The sequence below is a fragment of the Coloeus monedula genome, assembly GCF_965178545.1.
Source record: "Coloeus monedula genome assembly, chromosome: 9".
Lineage (NCBI taxonomy): Eukaryota > Metazoa > Chordata > Aves > Passeriformes > Corvidae > Coloeus > Coloeus monedula.
The window spans coordinates 10,344,639-10,366,407 of record NC_138789.1 but is presented as its reverse complement, the minus strand read 5'-3'; positions in this window follow the sequence as shown (position 1 = coordinate 10,366,407).

Below are 21,769 nucleotides of genomic sequence, written 5' to 3'. Positions count from 1 at the left end.
CTCTGAGATGCTGCAAAAGAAAGATGTTACATTTTTTAAAGGGTAGATACTGGACTAGTGTTCCTCTAAAGTGTTAGAGGATATTATCGTTTTTGACATGGAAAGCCATATTATTGCTGAATGCTGTGATTATTGATTTTTATGAAACTTCTTGCTCTAATAATGTGGGAAGATAGCCCTTTATTCTTGTGGGTCATTACTGACCTTAGGGGGATTTTCAGAAAATACTTAACTAGCCTCAGGACAGATTTATGGCTTCACGTAATCTTGATTTTCTTCTACAGTTTTTCTGTATACATTTTTCCTTTTTGTGTTTTGTTTTTTCTAAGATAGCAGTGAGTAAACAGCCAAAATGCCCCAAGGTGGACTTTCTGTTGGTGATCATCCTCTGGTTCAGTAAGTGGATGAAGCCCTTGGATGAGAAGCACCACTGACATTGGAGCTAGAGAGCAGCTGATGATAGTAACTGGTTTCACCCTCTGTGGAACAGGACCAGGGGAGAACACACCTTTTGACTTGTTTTCATGGGCACATGCTGATATCTCAGTAAGGGTGTGTTTGTTATACTGCTCTTCTGGGTGGACTAGGAAGCAGTAACTCAAGAGGATGGACTCTCATTATCTTGGTCTTGACCCTTGTACCTTCTGCCTTGTTCCAGTCCTACTTCTCTTCGTGCACTTAACTCAGTAAGCAAACACCAGTTGTCTCATTCAGATCTCCCTGTTCTACAAGTCTTTGCCTCTCTCTTAGCTCCTGCTTTGCTATTTCCATCATCCTGTGTGTACCTTCCTTCAGTCCTAATCTTATTTCTGCTCCTGCATTCCTTGCCTGACCAGTTTCTGCATCCTGCTACATGTTCTGTTCTTCCCTCCTGTTCCAGGTTCTCCAGACTCCTTGTCCTTATGTGTTATTTCCCTTTGTCTGTGCCTAGATTTTATTTCTTTGCATGAGATGCAGAGGATTGATGTTTACTTGCCATGTGAATGTCTTGCTGCTCTTGGGATAAAGAGCTGTTGTAACTGGCCTTTACATGAATAGTTTGGTTTTACCCCTCTTGGCAGGCAGGAGGCACGCATTCTAGCAGGAAGAATAGGGCCAACTACAGTTTTTCAGAAATTTATATCATGTGGATGAATTTAGGTAGATTTTCTTGAAAATACATAGCAGTGAACCCCTGTGACACAATGGATACATTCCTATTGAAACTCAGTCATCTTTGGGAGTACCAGAGATTGCATTTTTAAAAATTTTTTTAAAAATTATTTATTTATTGATAATTAAGACAATGTATTTTTTGTTAGCATTCTTCTTGCAGTTGAGCGGGGCTTTCTGAATAACTAATGTATATATTTATTTTCATGCACATGTGTGCACAGAAAGCATCTGACAGTGTCAAATGTGGTTAATGAAAATGTGATCAGCTTTGCAATCACAAGCTACTGACAACAAGATCTTGAAAGGTTTTGGAGTAAAGTTTTAGAAGGCAAACTATATACTGTTAATTAGTGTAGATCAGTTGAAAGAATATTAAAGGCAATGGAGATGGACAGAACTTTTTACAGCTCCCAGTGAAGCATCAGGAATTGCATTGCCTTGGGCAAGTAATGTTACCAGATAGAATAGGTAGTTTATCTGTGGCTGCAGGTTCCATATTCCTAGAGAGGAGATGGTCCTGCAAATTACCCAGTTGTAATGCAATAATCCATCAGACATCTACTCCGTTTGAAGGCTATTTAATTGAATGAACTGCAGTATAAACAAGTTGTATGGTTGCATATATGAAAGCTCCAGAAGGATGTGACTTACTCATTCTGTTGCCCTTCCAAACCCCTTTTTTTAAATTTTCAGTGGAGAATTTTAGAAGGATATTTCATTGTAGTAAACATTTAATTTTTCTAAAGATCTCTGTGTAAATTAATACCAAATCTTCCATCATTTAAAAAAATAATTGGAGCTTTATTGAGTATATTTAGGAAAGACGCCTTCTTCTTCCAGTAGTACCTGCAGCCAGAAATTAGTTTTGGTTTACATGTTAAATTGGTAGTACTGCTTAAAAGAACCACTCTCCAACTGCAGGGAATACTGAGCAATAGTTTTGGGAAGTGTAATTGTAACTGCCCAGATAATGAATTAAATGCTTGTACAGTCTTTTCTCACTGAATAAAGAAGATGACATCAATTGCACTTAAAATGTACTTTTAAAACCATTTAAATAAAACTTTCACAGTTATTCTGAGTTGAACCAAATTAGCTTAAGTTGAGGAGTTATCTATTTTGAGCTAAATGGGAATTGCCTTCACATATTGCAGATTGACCACAAGAAAGATGTTATGGTTTTATTTTAAAAGTTTGTCATAAGCTAAAGCAGCACATCACATACAATCGAATGTACACTTTCCAGTCTGTCATAAGCACTGTCTTACTGACTAGTGCAGAGTGTAAGGGTATTGTAAGTAAACTTGGTAGCAAATGGTATTTTTGATTCCACCTTTTTTGTGATGAAAGGAGTAACAGTGTGAGGGATTTAGGCTTTTGCACAGTTAGTGGTCTTGTGTTCTGGGGCTGCATTTTGAATGCTCTAAGGTGGCATTGTTACTGAAAGAAGCCAGTTTGCCTTCTGCAGTCCTTGGCTGCTTGCTCTCTCCAGCAAAAAAATGCAAAACCCAAAAATAACCCCCCAAAAACCACACACACACAAAAAGGCAGCTTATTTTTCGTGTAGATAATACATTTCATCCAATTTTTTGCAGCTCACCAAAATACTTACCCTTGTGCAAGTGTGCAGGGGGCACTGAATAGGACAGACTTGGTGTTTTTCTGTGACAAACTTGATTTAAATTGATCATCAACATGTTTTTCCATTAGTTTAATTGCTGATTGTTCCTGTTCTTTTGTTATACTCTATCTAGAACTTCAGGTCAGGAGGTCAAGTCTGCTGGCATATTTTCCTGTGCCTTCAGAACGGCGTTGCCTCTGGCCCATGTATTCATCTCCCTGCGTGTCATGCTGTTAGTGCTTTCTCTGATGTACTCACTTTAAAAGCACTATTTATGGGTTTAGATACTCCCTCCAAAACATAAACATTAATAATTTAATTTATATGTGACATCACTGTAAGTGATATAAACACATGTAATTGTGTACAGTATGCTAGGAAGGAATTATTTCAGTTATAATGCCTGCTATTTCTAACTGATTACACTGTCTTTGCTAAATTCATATAAAAGGGAAGAAACAGCAGAGAGCTGCTTTTGCAGTTGACCTTTTGAAAGTTGAGTTTGCTGCTTGATGTATGCACAGATTTTTCACTTCTGACAAGAAGAAATCCTGTGTCGTCCTCATTTATAATGTATAGACCTCTCTTTCCATATTTATATTATTTAAGAATAGTGTGAGTTCTCAGAAATGCTGCCATTCAAGTGCAGAATGATGGTACCCAGCCTTCTATGTGTACAGTTTGGAATATGGCAAGGATTTTGCTGGCTTAATTACTGTGCTGCTGCTTTTCTGATTAATGACTGAAACCTTGACTTATTGGACGATCAAAGACCATCTGAATTTCATTGTTTCTGAGGACATGCACAGCTTTGACAGGTCAAGAGAAGAAGAAAATTAACTGACTTTTGGCTAAAATTCATTAATTCCTCAATTGCTTCTTTGAATGAATCCGGTCTTCTTGCTCAGAGAACGTCTCTAAGTGTGAGAAACAGGAACTTCCCAATTCTTCAATCATTGAGTTTTATTTAGACACTACACTGGTAAAAGTTATAGAGTCAAAATGTATTGTGGAGCTGGATTCTCCACGTATCAGCAGCTTTCTGAATTTCAGCAGAAGCATTTATGTCCGTAGTTAGGACAACTACTTAGCAGTTTAATTGATTTCTTGAAAAAGGGGGATTTCTGAAGGTAATCAGGTCTCTGAAAAATGCATTGATTAAAAATAAATCAATCTCTCAGCTGCATAATTTTATAATCTGGTTGGACTTGTATCTCTAGAAGACTGGTTGTTCTGTGGGGTCTGATGCTGGAAATTAGTTGAATGCATAAGCATTATTGGGTGTCCATAGCTGGAAAGCCTTCTATAGTTTTTGACTTTTAAAAGTGCCTGTACGTTGTTTAGCTCTTAAAGTATAACAAATGCATAAACAGTATTACTGCATCCCAAATCAAACCTACCTGGCTGTATTCTTGCCTCAAAATCAGATTTTGTTTACAATACTATATCAATAAGCTTTTTGAAGTTTTCGGTTTGATTTTTTTTATCATCTTACATTAATATAGCACTGCAATATTTAGGATTACAAATACAGCTTTATTTAAAACAAACAACTTTCAGTGAAATTGCATTACCTTTCTACTACTAAACACAGATTTATATGTGAGGACTAGAACACTGAAGGTCTCTGAGTCCAATGTTATAAATGTGAATGCTTCCAGTAGCTAATATTTATGCTTTTTCTTATTTTCTGAAAGGTAATATTACTTGTAAGATACTCATAGTGAAGAGTTGAATATCCTTTTCTTTGTATGAAAGTGTAACAGTCTTCCTCTGACTGATTGTGCAGTCATGACATAGCTGAGGTGAAGATCCAACTTCAAACATTGCAAGATAAATCATTTCCACATTCTTGCTTAAGTGGCTATTTTAGTGTAGAGAAGCACATTTTCTGTTGAGTGCTAATGCCACTGTCTCCTTGACCCAAGGTCTTAACTATTCTGAGCAAAGTAGATTTGGTACTTAGTGTAAGGAAGAGTTTGCAAGTAAAACAGTTGTGCCATGTAGAAATTTTGAAATTTCTGCACCTTGTGGGATTGTCCATTGATAAAAGTATTGATTGAATGAAGTATGCTTTATACAAGGTATTAATAGACATATTCTTCTTTCTTATTTATAGAAACTGGAGTGGGTGGCTGGGATCACAGCTATGTATACGCTTGTGTAAGGGGCATCCAAGAAGGGTGTATGTTTCTCAAGTTATTATTTTGGCCAGCTGCTCTGCCCTTGGTTTTAGCAATGAGATCTATTAGCATGAGGCATTTGGCTAAAAGGGGAGGAAGTAGGAGTGTTTAATGTTGCTTAATGGAAACAAGGCTCTAGTTTTATCTTAATTTTGCTGTTTGAGGGCAGTCTGGCAATTAACTTACGAGAAACAAAGCCACCGAACTATTTTTGTAGTCTTAGCATATAAATCTCTGGAATTTTGTTAACTAACAATGCTGGTTAAGCTTCAGTAGCTTTATTGCCAGTTGGAATATAATGGAGTTAACTACAGACAGCTACACTTAACATGAGCTAAGGCTATGGCCATTTCTGCTTTCATTGTGCCGCCTTTGAGATGTGTTGCTGCTTTTAGTCTGAGTTGCCAGTACTGTGCCATGATGTTCCCAAACCCCTTGGGCAGTGAAGAGCCACTTCTGCCCCTTGATTGTCCCAGCTTGTGGTGTCAAATTTTTCCACATACAGAGAGGCCTTGAATATCTGAAAGGCTTTCTAAGTTTCAAAGAGGAAGAACATTTGCAGGAACAGGGAGAAAGTATATGAAATTATTCTGCTATTCTTTTGACTGCTTGTTTTTAGTGGCTGCATAAGACAATTCTAAAATTGAGTGTTTATGTGGGAGTAAAAAGAAGGATGCTCTTGCATGGTGCTACCTGGTGATTCTCCAATTGTTTTTCTAACACTGAATTGTCCAGCTGTATTTGCCAGCGTAGAAAGAGCATGGGACAAGGTCTCTGTCTGCTTCATGCTGTTCCTGCCTTCTGCAAGAGTAGTCTTGCATCTCTCAAAGAGATGAGCTATTGTTTGGAAAAGCCTTTTCCTATTTTTATTGTTTCCTCATCTCAAAAAATAGACTGTAAAAGATAGATGGCATTTACCTTTAAATGAATTTTATTGGGTTTAATTCAAGCAGCAATTTCAGTGACTGTTTATCAAATACCGTCACACTTCTTCCTTTTTAAAGGAAATGGAAAAAGTGTCTGACACAAAGGCATCTGAAATGAAACACTTAATAATCACAATATACCAAGATCTTACCTACTGGAAATGCTGTGCGTGAGTGCTAAAAATAAAACATAGACTCATTTAGTCCTGAGCATTTAAAAGTAAATTGTTTGAAACTGAAGAGAATGGATGGAAAATGAGTTTTCCTGGGAAATAAACTTAGGTATTTCAATCTGTGCTTCTTACAATAGATATTTTAGCAGTATGCATAATAAATGTAAAGTTGTTATTTAGTAATGTGAACAATAATGTCAGCAATAATAAGGATGGGTAATGACAGTCCAGCAGCATTTTCTGTCTGAGGATACCAAGGGAAAAACTGTTATTACTCCACAGTTGGTAAAGTATCGTATATATATTTTCTCATTCTCACTTTGTTCAAGCTGCCTGTCAATCAACTATTACTATGCTCTTTTATGTCAGTGCATTTTAGGGTGGACTAGCAAAGCTACTCATGAAAGATTCAGCTGCATTAAAAGAATTTGCTTAAAAAAGAAATTCCTTACTGGCTTTACAGGACTGCCCAAAGGAGTCAAGCATTTGTGGATATAGCAAGTAGCTATATGGTGGAGTATAAGGAACCATAAATTGTAAGTATTGAATATTGAATCCTAAATAGAAGCTGAAAAGTAAAAGCAAGTGTGGTGTATGTTTTGTGTAATAAACATCTTTAAGGATGCAAAGTAGCCATAGAAAAGTCACTCAAGACCTTGCTTCCCTTTCTACTCATCTTCAGCTTCAGGTACACACAAAATTAGATTTTACTGAGTGAGAAAACTCAACTCTTTTTTTTCCCTTTGGAAACATATTTAATGACACTTGCCTAGCTGCTTCATATTTCTAGTCTTTCTTTTCCCTCCTTGAAATGGAAAGATTTACACAGCATCTGCAGTTGTATGAAACATGAAAAAACGATTAGGTAATTGTTGGGCGCAGTATGCTGAACATATAAAGCTTCATGTGACAGCATAAGGTATTAGCTGCAATTGAAGATAAATGTATATTCACATACTCTGCATACTAATTGGTGAAGTTCTGGTTGAGCTAGTGTCTCCCATTTCCTTCCAACCTGAAAATGTTTTCTTTATGGTGGGACTGCAGTGCTGGTTTGCACTTAATTTGATTTTATATTTTTATTTTTATATTCCTTGATTCTAATCTGAATACATGTAGATAAAACACAGGACAGATTTCCATGTTAGCTGGAAGTGCTTTTAGAAGTATCAGATCTTTTTACGGTTCTTTCAATTAAACAGTGAAGTACGAGTGAGAATGGGTTGCACTGCAGGATGAGTTTACAGTTCTCAGGTAGCTGCAGGTCAGTTGCACGAAACCTATCTTTGACAATTCCTTCTGTGCAGGGAAAATGTAATAAAGGAATAACTGATATTTCACAGTGTTTCCAAATATACAAAGTATATTTAGTGTTAATTTACATATCCAAAGTTACAGGCCTTTCATCATAAAGATATTTCTTTTAAAATTGATATTTCCTTTCACCATTGTTCTGAAAAGGAAGGGGAAAAAGAAGTCTTTGAAGTAAGTACCTATAGTTGAAACTAGCATGGACTGAATTCAATGTAACACAGAAGCAACATCATCTCAAACTGGGAGAGGAGAATACTTAGCTCATTAAGTACTTGGCGGCAGTCAAAATATTTAGTTTGACATTTTTCTTACTATGGCTCTCAAGGCTTTGATCTCCTTGCAGAGAAGACTGAGATTTGCAAGGGGCAAATTAGAGCCTAAATATTTAGTAAACTGTATGGTTTTTTACTTAGAACAATAAAAACATGGGGCATTTATTAACTGGACATTAGCATTAATTATTAATGTGAATAAGAGCATGATTAGTTAGGTTATTATTTGTCATCTTTCACATCTAGAAGAACCCCTTAAAAATTGTTTTCATGTTTGTCTTAAACACTACCCTTTTCCCCCATCAGATTTATTGCAGTAGTATGAAATTTGTAGGTTTTCAAATGTGGAATATGGATTTCCTCAGCCTTTTCCTGCCTAGTTTCTTGCCTTCTTGCTTTCTGCTTCCCTCCAGGTACCTTTTTCTTACCCTGAATCATTGTCTGTTAATTGTTCTTGTCTTTGTTTCTCTTCTGGTCCAACTATAACTGTGACCTTTAACACACGAAGAAGGACAATTTCTTCTTTTCCACTATTATAGGCTTATGTACAGGACTGTGATAGTCTTTGCAGAGAAACTACCTCTTCTGCTGTTGGCTTCAACCAACTAGAAGCTCTGTATTTAAATTCTTATTTAACACTTCTGTGCATGTAACTTTTTTCTCAAAATAGTGCACCTCCCATGTGAAGAAAATGCTTGCTTGCAGGATGCTGCCACTGTTGTTTCTCTTTCACTGTGTTGTAGGGATTTTATACCCTTTAACTTTCTCACTGTGGGAGATGACTTTGCAGTGCATGGTGGAAGGAAACACTGGGGAGCAGGGTAGCTCTGGCTTTAAAGCCAAGTCAGCTGTGTTGTAGAAGCTAAAAGCAAAAATCAACAGTGAGCTGAAAATAAATTGTCTCGGAGAAATATTTTATCTGTGGTTATTTCTGCAACATCACTGAATGACTGAAATAGATGTTTGATAGATGTGTCATGAAAACAGCCCAACTGCTTTCCTCTTTAGAGAAAGTTCAAATTTTTTTTAATAGACAAAAAACCAAATTAGATGACTTCTGCATGGCTCTAAACACAGATGGGAAAAAATTTCTCACGTTTAAGTGATTCACTAAAAAAATGTATGCTGGTTGACTTCTTGCCCCTAATTGCATCAGTATTTGAAATTTTCTTTTGCATTGCTGCCTGTAGCTTTAATTTACATTAATTTACATAGCCTAATATTTTTAGGATCTGTCTCCTTGGAATGGCTAACTTTTGCTCTGTTGTAGAGGAACATACTCTGTGGAGATGTTCGGTAGAAGAATTTTCTTTTGGTTGCCTCAAAATTAATTTTTTATGTGTGTCCTCCCACTTTTGTGAAGTTAAGGTCAGTTTTATTAAAAATAATTGCGTGATTCATATCTCTGATTCACTGTTTTGCCCAGCCCATGAAACAGAAATAGCAAGGCCTCCACAGGAGTCTGCGTTGGGTTAACATCATCAGTGTGTTAAATAGGAAAAGCTTTAGTATGCAAATATAAACAAGGGCCTTGGAAAATCCTAAGCAGAGGAAAATGGGCTGTTTGTCGGTTTTGTAGTGTTTACTTGCTTTTCCCATTGTGACAACAGATTTTATTTCCTAAAGCTTGTTCAAGCCGCAGTGTCACTGCGTTCAACCCGAAGGGCTCCAGTAACGCCCTTGAGCGCGGGCGAGGGGCCGTGGCGTGAGGCCCGCTCTCATCGCGGGGCACAGGGCCCTTCCCTGGCTGTGAAGCCTTTCTGTCCCTGCGTGTCCTTGCCAGGCAGGGCCGGCTGCAGGCAGGGCCGGCTGCAGGCAGGGGTGGCTGCAGGCCGGGGCTCAGCCCAGGGGGTGCCGCCGCCGCCCTCAGAGCCCCCGGCCCGGCCCGGCCCCTGCGCTGCGGGCCGGTCACTCTGCGGGCCGCGCTCCCGCAGCCGAGCTATCGGCGGCCAGCAAGGCGCTGGGAATGCTGTAAATGCTGCGGGATTGTGCTGGCCCTGCCGAACAGCTGCATTGATAGCAGGGCCCTTGTACTGCGAGTGAAGTGCTGAGGGATGAAGACAAGCTGAAGAGTTCAGTATTCCTATTTCTCTTCCTCTTTGCTGACTTTGGGGCTCTGAATACCATATTTCCATTGTGTCTTCTTTCCAAGGATTTTTTTTCAGCGAGCATAAAGCCTGGCTCATTCCTTGAAAGTAATCAAATTTAGCCTTCTGCAGTTTGAATGAACATCTTAAGGCAGATTTACAAAATAGTCAACAGATGTGTGTTCCTGGCCATCAAATGGGAAATCAGTTATGGTTAAGATGTTTGTTGGTTCATTTTTTTTTCCTTTTTCTGGTTTGTTGTATGGTTTTTTTCAGTATGTAAAATAGGATATTGTCCGAGATTGACCTGGAGGGAATTGAAAGTTTCCATGAAGTTATCTTTCAGTATTCTTTTAAAGGAATAATTTTTATTCCTAAAATTCACGTTAGGCAATTCCGCATACTGCACTTTCCTGCCAAGAAACATGATTTCTCAATCACGCTTGTACCATCTGCTTTTGATTCACATATTCATTGTAATTGAATCCTGTGTTATCGGAGTGACTGTACTTGTTCCCAATCGCTAACAAGGTACATAGCTTGCTGACATCTGCATATGGATGGGTTTGAAACTTGTTGTGTCCTGTAATCATTCCACCTCAAAGAAAAGTCTTGGTGAGGAATGAGCCCTCAGGAGCTACAGACTTGATGGCATTCATGGAGGGGTTGTCAAAATTCCTTTAATAGTTTATTATTCGGTGGAGTCATAGCCCATGGTTTCAGGGTATTGTCTTAAACTGAGTTTTGCAAGTTTTGCTCAAATTTAGAGCATACTGTTATCAAGTCAAGGATTTTTAGAGGGTTTTTTTGTTTTGTTTTGTTTGTTCCATTTTGATCTGACCACTTCAGTCATTGCCATCAGCTAGACAGTGCTGTGAGCTAGTTGTAGGTTAAGCTGATCATTGTATCCCAACGACAACAGAGTTATTTCCCATATCATGATGATTCTGGATGTTATTCTTTCACTCCAGGGCTTACAGTTCAAGGGGAGAATTTTATTGCAGAAATGATAGCTTCCAGGTATTGCTTTAGAATTGAGTTTGTGGTGACTCAGATGTATTTAAATAATTCCATTTAATTATATGTTTTGTAGAAATGATTACTTAGTTGTAATTTCAACCGTGTTTTTCTTCCTCCTTAACTGAAAGGAATTTTACAGATAATGTTTGATTTTTTAAATAATTCATTATAGAATGGTTAGGGTTTGAAGAGACCTTAAACATCATCTACTTCCAACCCTCTATTACTTGTTGAGAATATTCGAAATTTTTGCTCAGGTGACTGGGGAGAAGCTGAACTGCTCTAAATGTTACTGTGTTCTGCCCTAGATAAGGGAGAAGGAAATGTGCTCAGGATCATGAAGAAGTTGTAAAATGAACTGGAATGTTTGAAGAAGTGCAACGAACCTTGTAAATTATTTCTTGGTACCACTATATGTAAAGGTGAAGGAAAATTATGAAGAGGAAGCTCATTTAGCAGGGTGCATCTAAGTGTGCTTTCCGCCCTGCTCCTGCTGAGTGAAATACCCCGATAAGCCCAAATTGTCCTTGATGTCCCTCTGCTACTGAGGCTAGGAAACTGTAGCAAGGGAGGTGTGATGTTGCTGCTCATTAATTTTCCAACAAATGAGCTGTTGCAGATAGGTAGGAAGTAACCCAGGATTTGTTTTTGTGTTTATTTTTTTAATCTTTAATAATGGCATTTGTACTTGTTTCTAGTAGTTACAGATGTAACTCACAAATGGTTCAAAAATTATTTTTCTTTTCTTTCTCTGATAAATATGATCTTCAAGCAAGGAACTTTCCTGTACTTTTTCTTTCATTTTTGGTTTTTCTTCCTTTGAAGATTTGCGCCAGCTATCCATTATTTTGTCCTTCTAAACAATTTACAGTGATGGTGTAGCTGTGTAATATATGTAAGCTGTGTGCCACAGGTTGAGAACAATTTTATTCTTGTATTAATTAGTTTATAATTTCTACTTATTTCTGTAGAATTTAATTTACAGTAGCTTAAAGTAAATGTATTATAATTTGAAAATAATGCATCCTGCAAAGGTGTTTAATCTTGAATATGTATTGCCATGCCTGAAAACTGTTGGAATCCTTTGGGTTAAAACTGCCATTGGTTGCAACAGGAAGGTTTGGGGTTTTTTTAAATCTGGTGGAATTTGGAAGTTTCATTCAGCTTTACAGACTGTTGTAGTGTTAATTTAAAAGGTGTAAATAATAGCACTGAAAGGATTCATTTTAAAAGACCATCAGTTAAATCATATTATTTACTATGAAGTTTTATTACTAGATGTTTAATCTTGGACAGATGGAAAAAGTGGTGATTGAGTAACCTGTTTGTCTAGTTTGTTTGATTACTGATTTAGGGAGCTGTCTTCCTTTTGCTGATTGTAGTATTTAACACACATTATGTATTCTACTAGTGTTCTGGAAAGCAAAACTGGAAACAGAGGGTATTGGATCCTTGCAGCTTCTGAGCAGATGATTCTCTAAGTAAACCTGTGGTTAAAATAATTTGAACCAAGCTCTGTTTCACTTATACAGCCAGAAGAATGGTGGCTGTTGTCATGAGCATCACTGAAGAAGAGGTATAATATATGTATGTTTGGGTCCAAAGAGTCTAGATCAGAAAATAGAAGTGGCCTAGAAGCATTTTGTGTGAAGCCTAGTTGGAGTACTGAAACACATTCTTTGTACTTAATGAGTGTTGACATAATTTTCTTTTTTAACATTAAACATTGTTTAGAGTAGTATTCAAGAATCATCCTTAACAGTGGTTTTTCTCCCTTTTGGATAATCAGATGTGAGGTTCACAAAATAGCTGCAAACATGTTATCTTGCATGCCTGTTATTACAGCATGTTATTGCTGTGGATATTTATGATTCACACACACAAAGATCAGGGTCTCAAGGTTTTTTTTCTCAACCTTTCCTTTTGCTGTAATATATTTTTAATTAGTTAAGTGTAAATGCAGAGATGATCTGGCAACCTGTCACAGAGCCATTGCACCTCACCTTTCCTCCTGGAAGGCTGGCCTCCAAAAGCTTGGTGTCATGTTGTGTGCCTCAGAAAGTCTCTCCATTCTGAACAAGTTGTATTGGCACTTTCTTTTTCAAAAGTGTATGTGCTCCTGCATTAAGTTACACTGGCTCTGAAGTTTGGTATTTTGTTAGATTAAGGTTTATTTCTTTCCTTCTTAGTGTCACTGGCAGTTGTGTTTTATGAGACATCGATAAATCAGCCCCCTGTTGTGTTCCCATGCTGCTTCAGGTATGGTTTTGCATTTGTATCAAACTAGTGAGTAGTGAATCTTAGTATGAGCAAGAGTTTATCTGCTTCAGTAAATTGGAGTACTGGTCTCTTCCTGCATGTTCTTCTTAAAATACCCATTTGCTTAATGACTGAAGACAAATCCATTAAGGATCCTGTGACCTATGTCTGTAATCATTAAATAGGGATGTGATGATGAAGAAAAAATCAGGAAAATTAGGTACTGCTTTAAGAACTTTTTTTTTTTTGATACTGACACCAGCTTAATTCGCTAGTCTAACAGATCTCCTCTGGCTTTTCTTGTCCACAGACTTTGAAAAAGATGATGGCTGTTTTTCATTATTAAATACTATCTTTCCCATGATTAGCAGTGTAGTGGTGACCAGAGGAAAACTGACTGAAGCACAGATTATGTTGTTATGCAGTAATTACTTAAGCCATGCAGTGGTCTTTTTCTATTCCTGTCAGCGATGTAACAGGCTCAGTTAATAGATCCAGTCCCATGTTTGAAAGTGCCTTGCTTAGTACAGACTCTCATGGTGCCTGCCCAGCCTGACTTTGAGGAGACTCGGTTCAGGACTGTTTTCCTTGCCTGTGAATGATGCAGCCCAGTGTATTTTTAGTGCTGCAATGTATTTATGTTCTGAGATTAGCAGCAGCCTCTCCTGGACTGGGCAGTCACATGTGGGCAAAGCTAAACCAACTGGGAATGCCTCCACAGAAGATGGTGCTGGTGACTCTTGCTGCTGATATTCTAGAGAGACTCTTAAGGAGTTTTATGTTATCCATCTGATATCTTAATAACATAAAATCATTTAGGTGCAAAACATATGAAAAGTTGTGAGTGCAAGAAACAGTCCCAAAGTACCTTAATCCTTCTATCGATAGCACCACTATTGGGTTACACGGTTTTAATCCCAGAGGAGTTGTTGTCTGACATTAAACTGTCCAAATAGTATTTATATCTGCTGCTGCCCTGCAAGATCACTTAACCCTGCAGAGCAGTTTAAAAGTAGTTAATGACAGACCCAGCATGACTTGCCCCTTATGAATGATCACATAAGTTCGACCTGTGCTGTCATGGTTTATGGAGGAAGGCAGTTTGTCCATAGCCTGCTTCAGCCACAGCAGGTAATTTGAAATGAAATGAGACAGTTTCTACAAGCAGATTGATTTGGGAATCTTGCCTGTTCTTCCCTTTGACCCTTGACAAGTTGACACTACAAAGATTGTGACTTTAAAAAATGATTGGGTGCAAATACATTTAGGTAGATGATTTACTATGTGTTAAAGCAAGGACAGTGCATTTAGAATGGAGCTGTGAGGGAAGGTAATTGTAAACTTTAACAACTCGTGTTTTATGTTTCTGTATCTTATTAATTATCTGAGTAGGTGAATCTTCTGATAACAGGAGACCAAGTACTGTATCTAATAAGCTGTGTATGTGTCCACAGCCTCTGCATACCAGTAGTCAGTATTTTAGTTATGCAGAAATAAATGTATGTGATTTAGAAATGCAACTGGAATGCTTTTTTTGAGCTGCAAGGGTTAAGTCTGAAGATGAACATCTGGATATATAGGTTTCCTAATCCAAAGATGTCTTCATTTTGTTATTCTTCTGTAAATGCAGTCATGCAAATACAAATATTGAAATACCAAGATCCAACATATGATAGATAACTGGCAAATAGTGAAATAATGAAAGGATGCCAGAGAGAGAGAAAATAAAAATTATGTGTCTATAAATATTCTGTTTTTGCAAAGCATGCACCCTCTTAGTTAAAAAGAATTATGTGGACTTTATAAGACACTAAATGGAGATTTTGAGTGCCTTTTTCTGATTTATGTAATTGGATTTTTCCCAAACTATTATGTGATTAATTACATAATTTGAAAATAAATAGCTAAAATATATTGCTTCTGCCGAATTATCCCACAATGATCCAGGATAGTATGTAAACCACAAGTACAAATATTGCTGAAGTATGTATCATATAAATTTCATTATAATTTAAAATTGAATGTTTAATTAAATAGCAGTCCTAGAAAGCATAAACTAATCTTTGGTAAGCCACCTAGCATTAAATGTGCTATGAGTGTGTAGTTATAAATGCATAATACAAAGTAAATGTTTGCAGAGACAAAGTTCATCTCTCTGCAGGTCTTTCTTCTACTGTCCAAAATGCTTTGTATGAAGCATTATTTTGAAGACGCTTATAAAAAAATTCTTATTGGTCTGGGTTGAAATTGTTTAATACCTTTTTGACTGTGTCTTTACTGAACAATATTAGAAGTATTTTGCTGAACTGTTTCTTTATGTTGTCCATTGGGTTTAATAGACGTGCCATTTAATAAGCTCTCTACCTGTAAGGATAGACTATTTGACCTTTGTGACCTGCCAGTGGTAGACATAGTATAAGATTGCTTTGTGAAATAAAGCTGTCGGTAACATCAACAAAATAAAAAATGATCGTATTCCAATACTCTCTGCTCAGTACTATGACAGCACTGAAATATGGAATAAAATTGAAAGTAGATTAGTTTTGGGTCCTAAGTCATGTTTTGACAAGATATAAGAGAGGAGAACATATCTTTGAACTTTTAGTTTTAAAGTTTTTTAATGAAAATATTTATCATTTTGTAAGGTTCCTTCTTTCTTTATCACAACAGGGCTGTATAACCTTAAAACAATCCATTCTCTTATTGTGAGGGATATAAATACTGTACTATCTTTTATATTAAACATCATAAAGGATACATGCACAGTATGAAATTGCTTGACACTTGCAAGTAAAGGACTGTCATGTTAATAAAAAGCTTATTGAAGAGGTTGAAAAATCAGTCATTAATAAGCCACATATTTTTAAACTATGTAAAGCATGTAAATACTGCAGACAAGAAGGCAGGTTTTGCCATATTTTCTCCTCTCTTTTTGAAATACTTAAGGTCTAAAGGAATAGTGTAAATGAAAATTATCAGATTGCCTCTTCTGTGCTTATTGTAAACTTTGTATGATTAGAAAAGAAATTAGTACTTTTAGTTGCAGTTTTTAATCAAATCAAATGACGAGCTTGCAGGGGGCAATGAGGACATGACTGTGAATGCTAGAATTTAGGCAACTTGCTTTCAATTTTTTCTGAAGAAGAAAAAAACAAATCAAATGAAGAAACTTTTAAAGAGGGAGTGGGAAAATCCCATCACCAAAATCCACTTTGTACTATAGCTACGTAGTGTGGGAAATGGAAGGGAAGATATATTAAACAGTGAACATAGTCTCTCTGTCTTCGTTTCTGTGCATAGAAATAGAAAAAAAATTAATTTAAACTTCTCAATCTAGGGTTAGCATCATTAGCTCTATCTCATTGTTCATTTTTTTGATACTTTTTTTTTTTGAAAATGCCTTATAGTTTGGGTATTCGCATTTGTCTCTTCTATTCTTCTAAGTGCTTAATTGTTAGTCTAATACAAATGAAAGTTTCTTATTTTTATTTTTTTTAAAAATACTTTTAAGTTAATGAAGTGTTTTTTTTTTTTTTTTCCATGGCAAACGTTTATTTTTGAAGCCATAGGAATAAAATACCTTTCCTGAATGAAGTCACAGGATTTCTGCAAAGAAACTACTCTTAGCAAATTTGGGTATTCTCTAGGAAAGACAAGATTTTTTTAATGCTAACTCATAAACAAAAATATTAACATAAAATCATGTAGAAAATTCATACAGAATTTTTGTCTTAGCCAGTGCCTCTAAGAGGGCTGCAATGATGTGCTTTTAGCAGAGGTTTATCTTCCTTGGAGCATGATATAACTCCGAAGTTTAGTAAAATAATGTAAACCCATCACAAAGGAATGTTGTCCATCCTCAAACTGTGCCTCAAGTTGTTTGAAATGAAGAGGAGAAAAGCTTGCAGGAAAATCTGCCTACTCTGCATTGGACTGTACTAAAGGACAAATGCATTTTACTGTGTTGTGACTTTGTGGTATTGCCCTTTCAGATGGTGTGAAAGCAACATAATTGGATTATCCTCTGGCTCCTTAGATGGTTGAGGTGCTCTTCTGCTGAGATCTTTGGTGGAAACTGTTCTTTCTCTCTTTGAGTGAGGCTGATCCCCATTACTGTTGGTTTCTGTGACTGTAAGTTGTATCCCCTGTAGCAGCATCTTTGCCTTTGCTGTTTTGAGGTCTCAGTGCTTCAGGATCATTTTAATGCCAATGGCCAGCATGGTCCTAGAAAGCAGGGCAGGGGTGGAGAGCATGGAGTATCGGTCACCGGCAAACACTGAGGAGGAGTTTCTTGCTGGAAGTACCATGTGCCCCTTTTTCAGTGGTGAAAAGCTCCTGGAGAGAGTGAACTCCTCCTGGCACAGTGAGATTCTGTTTCCTTGTGTGCCTGGCTGGGGTAGGCAGAAGGCCATGGCTATGTTGTGGATTCACTTAGACCAAAGGAAAACGCTCTCCTGCTTCCCCAGATTTTGCATCAATAGTGTTTCTTGTGGCAGGAGTACTTCTTTTTTCCTTTCAGACTTATATGCATATTTTTAAATGTAGGTTATAATGCTGTTTTTCCTGCTTTCTGGTGCTTCTGCAGAAGCCTGTTGTGTTGGAAGTGGGCTGTAAGTCGGTGAACAGCACAGTGATGAAGCACATGGTTTTGTCTGTAGCTATTCATTTGCTGTTTCACTTCACCATGTGTCTTTTTTATCCTACCCTAATCATTCCTTGCCCAAATTACAGTGATAGAGTTGCACAGAAAATGGGCAAGAGAAAGTGGTGTCTAGCTGCCCATGATTTGCCAGCAGTTCTTTTGGATTTGCACTCCTTTTCTATCTATGCCAGACAGTTTTTTAGTCATTACATTGCTAACTCCATGAGACGAACCATGTGGAATTACAAATAGACTAATCCTAAATGGCTTTTTATGAATCAGTATTTGTCAGTGCTGAGAACTGTTGTTACAAAGATATAAAAAATCTGAGTTTAAAGTAACAAATCTCTAGAAACCTTTACCCCAATGGATTAAATGGAGACTGAGAATGTTGAAACAATAGAGCAGGTTTTCTTACCTTTAAACAGGAAATTTGAAGTTTTATGCCTATTTGACATGGTACGTGTTTCTTAAAACCTCTGTCTTGTTTAAAAAGCTGCTTAACCATGTATCTTTTAATTTAATTGCTTTGCATCAAAATTCATAAAGATTTAAGCAGAAGCTCCAGATTCTCCATAATTGCCCTGAATAATTGGCTTAAAAATGAAGGTGTAAAAAGTAACATCTAAAAGGAGATATTAAACCAAAGGTAGAGGGGAGGATTGGGAAGTAGTAAGAAAGGAGGAATGGGGTAGCACAAGAGACAATGGTGTACGATGCACTGTCTCACAGATCTAGGTCACTCATGATGCTGCATCTTACATGGACCGTTCTGGGTGATTTTGAAATAAGTGTCAGTATAGTCCAGACAGACTTGTGGAAAACAGCCGTCTGTCACTGTTTTGCTTGGTCCTGGAAGAGAGCCTGAGACTGAATGAAGTATGGGTAGCTGCAAATTTTTGAGAATGGACCTGTGAACACTGTATTACAGGGAAGCTGTCAATTAGCCCATTATATCCTTTCTGAAAAGAAACCTTGCCATTTCAGAATGCTAAGTTGCCTGCAAATCAACACTTGAAAAAGAAGTTATTCCACAGATCATGTAGTGGGCTCTGACATGGATTACTTGGCTCAAGAGTGTTTTGACTAGCATCGTGCAAAATCTTTTCTTGTAAGTTCAAAGTTGCTGCACACTGGCACTAGAAATTTAGCTTAGATTTGCCCTTTTGAACAGACAAGCAGAAGAGTGCAGATTAGAAGTGGTGAACACAGTATAAAATACGTATAAATGCATAGTGTAAAATATATATAAATTACCAGTAATTTCTTTGGACACTCTCCCAATTTTACTATAAAGTACAGTCTTTTAGCAATTGATCGGCCTTTCTTTTCCTTCCCTTCCCACCCCATCAGTGATTATTCTTATTCTTTTTTACAAAAGGCATAATAGATGAATTTACTACTAACTGCTCGTTCTCGAACTTATAACCTTTGTTCAAAATTCCTCAAAAGATTTAAATTGCACAAATAGGACTAACTCGGGACTAGACAGAGGACTTTTGTAATTTTTTTTTTTTTTATTGCATGATATCCACAGTCACTGAGGTCCCAAGACATCGCGCCAGGAGCGGTCCCTGACGGTGTCGCGCTCAGGATCAGGATTTCAAGGCTCGCGGCCTCCGAGCGGCCAAGAGGTGGCAGCACCACCTGCGCTGTCCGTGCGCGGGCTCGCGGTGCGGGGGACAGACGGGGGGAAGCCTGTTAAAATGGAGGCTGCGTTTTGTTAACATACAAGTACTTTGTTAGCGTAAAAAATCTATTATGGGAGCTGTGCTTTGCTGCCTGCTCCGCGCTAATGGAGACACAGAAAGTCATGCTAATGATTTTGAGTGTCGCATGTGGGCTCTATGCATGAAATTTCAGTGACTGAGCAAATGTCTGATTGTGTAAACCCAAATATTCTCTTCCCCAGGGCAGGGAGTGGCAGTTGATAACACAAGTCTCAATCAGCTGCGTGAGGCCCCACACACTCTGCGTCTGTGAGCTGCTGCTCCTGTTAGCCAGGGCTGCAGCAGAATCCGCACAATCCCTTGCTGGCCGTCTGCTGTTCACTGAAGGCTTTGATTAATAACTTCCAAGGGATAAAAACTGAAAGAATTTGCAATGGTGGTTTGTCTTCAGTTATTCTCATAATTATTTTTGTGAGTAGGACGTGCTAAAAAAATGCTCTGCATTTTGACCAGGCCAGATTGCTTTGGAGAGCAACCTTTTTAGCAGCTATTACTGCTGCATGTCACTTTTATGATCCCAGTGAAATAATCTGAAATACAGGTTATTTGTGTTGTACTGAGGTTTTCTTCTTTTTGAAGATATATGTTGTTTATTTTTTTGTTTGCCATATTGAGTTAAAGTCAATGGTACTGCTTAAAGGCTGCACGTTTTTTCCTTCTTTCTGCTTCTGCCAAGTGCTTTTCCATTCGCTGTTTCTTGACATTGCCTGGTGTTTTTGGAGGAAGAGGACCTGGTGTTATTCCCTTCAAAGGCTTCACCAACTGTTTTTCACCTTTCCATTGGTAACCTGTGATAGGTGAACTGCACCTCATTTTGTGTGTAATTCCATTCTCTCAGGCTCCAGGGTTTGTTTCAGAGTTAAGCTTGCAAATAGAAAGCACATGCTTGAGCTGGTGGAGGTGTGTTAGCAGCCTGTATTGCTCTTTCTTTGTGTTCCTAATATGAACAAATGTTGAAGGGGCTTATAAAATGCCTCCTATTTTCTCCAACACAAGAAAATGGTAATAGACTTGGGTATTGAGAATCACAGGAAGCTCCTTAGCAATGGGAGCCATGCTGCTTTCCCCTGTGGATGAATGAGCTGTTCTCCACTGCAGTTTGAGTCCCAATCGACTTGGGAAGAGAGACGGGAGACCGTAATGATGAATGAAGCTGAGTATCCCAGATGACAGTGTTGTTCACTTATAAACTACTCTAAGTTATTTACTGATTTCCCCCCCACTCCCCCCAAGGTTACATTGCTGTACATAACACAGGTCAGATCTGTACAAGAAATACTCTAGTCTAAGGTGTTTCTGGTAGTTCTTTTTTTTTTTCTCCTTTCATCTCCTCACACTCTTCTTTTCTCCTCTTCTCCCCTCCCCCTTCTGTTGGAGGAAGAGTTTAGATGATGACAAACCCCATCTATCTGACCAGCACTGGATCTGCCTGTACAGCTCTGTGTTCCTGCAGTGCACTGTGTAGCAATTGTGTGTCAGCTCTAAAACAAAGTTTATGATGTTTTTGAAGACTCTGTTAGTTTCTGCCAATGTTAACCTAGAAACAGCAACAGCAATTCACTACTCTGAGAAGTTAGTTTATGGATCTGGTGGTGCTTGCCAACAGGACTGTAACCCAGAAATGGTGGCATCCTGCAGAGTGGAAATCAAAAAGGAATGGGTCAGATATCCACGTGATTAAAGAGATGGGATATTGCCTGGCTTTGTCACTGCCACTATGGTCAAGCTTCCCGTGGAACTGCTGTTTCGTGCCACCAGTTAGCAGCCAGGGGAGCTGAGTAAGATACAAATGTAGCAGGAATAATAGTGGTTTCCTTGCCACATCTATTTACCTGGGACTCATATCTCCCTAATTCTGAAAGGGACTTTTATTGGATGAATTAAAAAAACAGGCCAAAATACCAATATTATGAAGCCTTGTGATGTATGCCAGCAAGGTTTTTTTCTTGTTTGTATTTTGAAATTTTTTTTTTTTTTTTGAGTAATGCTGACTCTGTGTGTTACTTCTGCATTATCCCAGCTGCTGAAAAAACACCTGAGGAACATGTTGTAATCCTCTCCCTGAATATGTTATTTTTCTTTCTTCCTCATATAGCAACCCCATAATATGTGGGCACTATCAATCATGCATAGGCTTATCTACAGTCCTTTGTGTAGGTAGGGAATACTATAGAATGGCACCTGAAGTACAGGGTCTTTGGGGACTTCTGTGGCATCATATAGGATGGTTGGCCCTGGAGTTTCTGACTGCAAGACCCATGTTCCATAAACCATCTTACTTCTCTAATATATAATAGAGGTAGAGGACTAAAACAAAACCAAAAGAAGGAAACCCCAGATGTGCATCTTGAGTGCTGCAAAAAAGCTCTGGACATTTGCAATTTGAA